Raw genomic sequence first — 6,000 nt, 5'->3', positions numbered from 1 at the left:
GACATCTTTTTTGGTTTTTGGTTTTGTTTGTTTGCTTTTGAGGTTTGGACAATGGAACCCAGAGCCTTGAATGTGCTAAGCAAGAACCTACCACTGAGCTCTGTTCCCAGCCCCAAACCTCATTTTCTATCAGCTGTCTCTTCCTACCTACTGTAAGGTACTTTGCTCTTTGATTCTTGTCATCTTCTTGCCTTCATTAGCATGGTAACTTAGCCTGGGAGGTACTAGCTAATAAAAAGTATATTGCCTTGAAGTATGACTCTCAAAACAGCAGATACTTGTGTGTGCTACAATGCCCATTTTGTTTTGTTGTTTTGTCTAAGCCTCTCACTGCATAGTATAGGTTGATATAGATCTGCTCATGTAGCCTGAGTTGACTTTTTATTGAGGTCCTCCTGGCTCAGCATTCCTAGAATCGCAGACACATGTTACTCTGCCTAGCCAACAGTTAGAGAGTTCTCTGAGATCAAAAAGCCCTAAACACTAACTAGAATTTAGCTTAAGTGACTAACTGGCAGGCAGCAGGTGAATCCTTTGTGAATCTTTTCCTGTTCATGTTCTTGGTTCCAACAGATATATGTTGAACATGTAGCTTACTGTGTCACATCTATTCTTTCATGTGGTTTTTAGCAACCCATGAAATACACATTGGCATTCTAACTGTAACTAGAAGGAAACAGATTCAAACCGTGGTAATAACTTGTCCATAGGCAGATAGCAGGAATATGTCAAAGTTAGAACGAATGTTCTACGTTTCTCTTTCCCATTTTCATAATATTTCTTTACTACTACACTGACTCATTAGATTTGTTCTAGATGGAAAGGATGCCTCCTACGTGTAAAACTCACTCAGAGTCTTATAGGATGATACATCAGTACCTTACCTTCCCCTTATCCTCAAAGGTACGTTCTAAAGTCAAGAGTGGTTACATGTATCTACAGATAATGTCAAACCCTAGATATTCTCTTTTCTCCCATGCATATGTAACTACGATAGAGTTTAGTTTATACATTAAACATAATACTATGGATTACATGTAAAGTGTCCCTGAGAGGCTCATGTTTAGACAACTCTTCCTCATCTGGTAGTACTGATTTTGCAGAAACGCTATGGAGTTTTTCAGTCTTTGGTCTACCTAGAAGATGATATTTTTGGTGAAGGTCCAATGGGGATGGTATCAGGATTACTAGAAGACTGTAATCACGTTTGTTTCTGACCCATGCTCCCACTCTCTGTGTTCTAATTTACCCTCCCACAGCTATGGATGCAGCAGCGACAGGCACTGTGCCTTAACTGTGAGCCAAAATAAATATTTCCTCTGTCATGTGTTTGGTGAAAGCAACTAGAAAATTCACTAATACACTAAGCAAAGATTTAACAATGACACTTAATAAAAAATAAAACAGTGATAACAAGGTAATATCATAAAATCTTAAATACAACTATTGGTGCATCTGGTGTCCTTTGTTAAGCAAACTAGAGACTACTTAAATACAAGCATAGGTGATATGGCAACCAGCATTAGTAAGTTGCTTACAAGTGGGTAGTGTTCACAACTTAGGATAAAAGGATGATTCATTTCCTGGGCAATAAGAGAAGGGCAGCGTGAGACTTTCTTATGCTACTCAACATCATACAATGTAAAGCTTATGAATTTGTTTTTATCACAGTGGATCTCATTCTGTGCCCTACACTGATCTGGCACTCTAACTATAGTGCCCACATGGACTTCAAACTTCCAATGATCCTCTTGCCTTAGCCTCCCAGGTGTTGGTATTGCAGAGTGAGCAAGCTTGTCAGATTTCAGTCTTGATTTCTTCCCAAATTCTACTATCTTTCTAACTCTGATTGGCCTTGTGGAACTAAAGCCGTGCCAAACAAAACCACTTTTAAGACATGACTAGTGCACAGCATGTCTATGTCTCCTAAGAACTTAAAAATCCAATTCTCATACAAGCACATCAGGTAGTCCCTGCTCCACCTGCATGGCCAGACTGTGGTACAAGCTGCTATGCCCAGTGCTAAGGCATGAGAGCCCTCAGGATTGGGGAGAAGGAAAAACTGCCACTGTTTTCACTCATGCACTGCCTTGTAAATGAAAGTCTGAGGGCCTATTTCCTTTTAAATGTCTGTTTTCCCTCAGAAAGCAGTTGCCCTCTGTTCACTTCCTTCAAGTCTCCTCAATTCCCTAGGACCTTAGCTGTTTCATTTAGTTGTATTATTTCCCTGTTGGAAAAGAAATCCTTGCATAGCCAGTACTTGTTCTGCCTAACAATGAGAAGTTTCTATAGATATATCTGATATTTTCTTTTTGCTCATAGCATCCACAGAATCCTACACACCAAGACCTCCTTCAATTTTTAGATCATCTGCAAACTTTATGCCTTTCTTTTTTCTATCTATTAACTCTCCATAAGGAAATACAATATTAGCCTCTCATTTGTCACCACAAACATGTTCTAATTATTCACCCATGTATTTCTGTTACACAGACTTTGAAGAAAACACTACATGTAGATATTAGTCATACAAAAAAGTCACATGCCATCCCCCTCAAAAAATTCAGTGTGAGAGATACACATAGCCAAGCTGTCTTTTATTTATTTTATATGATTACACTATAGCTGTCTTCAGACACACCAGAAGAGGGCATCAGACCCCATTACAGATGGTTGTGAGCCACCATGTGGTTGCTGGGAATTGAACTCAGGACCTCTGGAAGAGCAGTCAATAGAGCACAAGGTATGAGCTGGGAAGAAGAGTGAAATAATCAAGAAATAAAGCTTGTCAATCAAATTTGGGCTTTATTGTGAAAGGAATATGGAGCATTACTGAACATTTATAAAGAGAACCGCAGTGGTAGGACTCAGACAATACTACTCCTGAAGTATGGTATCTAGGAACACTGAATACTATCACTTAAAAGAGATTCAACAAATCCCAGAAACCAAGTCTCACCATTTGACCCCTGTTTCTCCCAATCCTTTATCCCCAAAGTAAATTATAGAAAGCAGGACTTGTTTGTAGGTAGCCTTCAAGACGGGTTCGCAGAAACTAGAGCCCTTCTTCATCAAAGAAAAGCACAAAAATATCTTTTTTCTCTTAGTCTAAGACAATTTGTTCTGATCATCTTGTTCTTACATTTACATATGCTACTCTTAATTAAACAAAGAATAAAAAGGGATTTTTTTTTCCTGAGACATTTTAACCTTCATAACCTAGTCTCTTCTGTAACTTAAAATTGTTTTTATATACTTTTTGTTCTAGGGATCAAATACTGGGATGTATACATATTAAGCAACTACTCCACTACTAAGCTACATCCCTGCCCAACTCCCGCCCCCCCCACCCCCAGCATCACATAGAACTTTAGTTCAGTAATCTTACTATGGTATTGCACATTTTCACTTATATAATGGAAAGATCATATTTTCGTATTTATGAAACGCACCCTTCAATAATGTGACTGATGGACTTGAAGGTGAGATTGGAGAAAATTATGAAGTAGTGAAAGCCAAGGTAAAGAAAGCCTAAAAATTGAACAGGGATATTGGCCATGGAATAGTAACTTGAGATATTTGTATGACTGATGGAAAATAAGTGGTGAAAGAGCAGAGAGTTTTTTGTTGGTCAGCTATGGTTCTAGCTTGGGTAATTAGGCAATTAGGTCCATAGTGATAGCATTCATGATGATAGAAGATGTAGGCAAAGGCATATGACAATTATGTGATTCATTCTATTGTTCCATCAGGTTATTTGATTCAAGGATCTTCAAAAGAAATCTAAGAGATGTTATTGTGCTTGGAGACACTACTCACAATGTTCCTTGTCAATTTTTGAGACAAGAAAACATATTTTCCTGTTGCTTTGAAGATGTAGTTCTGTTGGTAAATAGCTATATTGCATGAAAGTTTAGAGTCAATTCCAGCACTGAATAAAACACGTGTGCTGCTTCTCGATTGTAACCTCAGTCCTCAAAAGATGGAGGTAGGGCGATCAGAAATTCAAGATAATTTTGTTTACAAGGCTAGTTTGTGCCTGAGACCCTATCATATATTTATATCTTGGGCTTCTAAATTCTTGAGGGTGTGAAAATAACCTTGAAGTATCTTTGAAACATTTTCATCAAGTACGCCAACCTAGGCCAGTGTAACTCCACTTGAGTGAGCAAGGGGCACTGTATCATTTGTAGATCATGATAGATGCCACTGTTAAGGTATTCCTCACAGGGAAATACAAGATGTAAGAAAATCGAGCTTGGTACTTGTCCGTCTTGTTCCTGGCTAGATACCACATATGCACCAAGGATATTGGATGGCTTCCAAAACCTCCTAAAGAACAAGTTCCAATTGCTCTGGATGGCATTCAAGTTCCTCAATAATTTGTTCTAACCTTACAGAAGTAAACTCAACTTTTGCAAACACACATAGAAATTGTCTGCTACAACTAGGCCAGTCTACTTTCTTGTAGTACAAACAAACCAGACAGTCTTACAGTAGAACTCTAATATTGTTATTTATAGAGGCAGAAAAAATGTGGAAAATTTCCTCACCCACCATAAGCATCACAGCTGACAGCTACTTTACAAATTAATGAGGGAAAGACATAACCAATTTATCGAACCAAAATTTACAAGGGCAGGAATTTCAACAGTGGAGGCTCAAGGACCCAGGTACTCTTCGGTACTCATATTAAGTGAAGGATGGACATCTATGTAGAAATGAGATTAGGCAAAGGGAATCATATCTGAGAGATAGACTGAGGAGGGAATCCAGAAAGGACTGTTTATTCAGATTTCTCTTGGTCTTTTAAATGAACCATCTTCCCTTGTGAATATCGAGTAGAGGAGAATGTGGCCTTGCTAGATTTTATGTCTTGGCTTTGAGGAAAGGAGGATCTAGTAGTCTTCCTATGATTCTCTTGGGAAAGAAGAATTGGGCTTTTCATGATTTGCTTTAAAGAGAAAAAGAGGTCAGGAAGGCAGAAGGACAGGGAGAGAAGAGAAAGAGAAAGGGAGAGCCTGAGACTGGGCGTCTGCAGATCTCCAGCCTCCTACGTGCCAAGCGTGCTGAAGCAGCACCCTCTGTAGTACCAGCCTCTGTGTCTCCATCTAGGCTGTGCTCTTTGACTGCCATCCTCTAGCCCACCTTACCCTTTTACAGACTCGTCGCCTGCCACCTACTGTGCATCCTAAATCAAAGCCATAAAGCTATTTCCAACTGCTTCCCTACTTTTGGAAGTAGGGTTACAGTGCCTGTGTATTCGTAAATGGAAATGAGTGTGAAATGTGCACATGGGACAATCAAGAGAAAGGATATAAAATGGAAGCAATTCGGTCACAATCACACACACACACACACACACACACACACACACACACACACACACCACTGTGACCGTGTAGTTATTTAAGCATCTTGTCTCACTTGTGATATCCGAGGTTCTGGACTCTGAGTCAAAGTTGAGACTTCATGGCACCATTTTATGTTAAGTATTTACTAGTCCTTGTGTACTGTTGTTTGGACTAAGGGCTAATGTTCTTTAGAGTTGACCATTATTTGTTAGGCCAGGTCATCCTTGATAACTGTGAATGTAATGCACCAGGAAAACCAACGAGAGTAAGATTAAATTCGCCAAAATACATTTTAGCCGAGATTAGCCCTTCTGCTGAGTAAGCTGAGCCCCAGTAAACTGATCCTGCCTTCTTCCAAAGAGCTATGGAAATAAATCACCTTGTGGGTGAAGCGGAGTTAGCCTTCGTTTGCAAGGGGATTTTAAGTGTCTCTGTGGTTTAGCTGTCTGCAAAAAAATCTCCCCGTATTTAACATCTGCTCCGTCTTCAAATTACCCTGAGCATTTTTCAGAGACTCTGCGAACATGAGCAAGGAGCCCTCATTTTGTAAAGTGTCCACCAAAGCCAAAGGGGACATTAATTAGATGCAGGAAGGGAAGGAGGCAGGGAGCTAGTTTGCAAAGGAAGTTAGTTTATTCTCCAGGAA

This window comes from Mus musculus, chromosome X, assembly GCF_000001635.26.
Source record: "Mus musculus strain C57BL/6J chromosome X, GRCm38.p6 C57BL/6J".
Classification (NCBI taxonomy): domain Eukaryota; kingdom Metazoa; phylum Chordata; class Mammalia; order Rodentia; family Muridae; genus Mus; species Mus musculus.
This window is presented reverse-complemented; position numbering follows the sequence as displayed.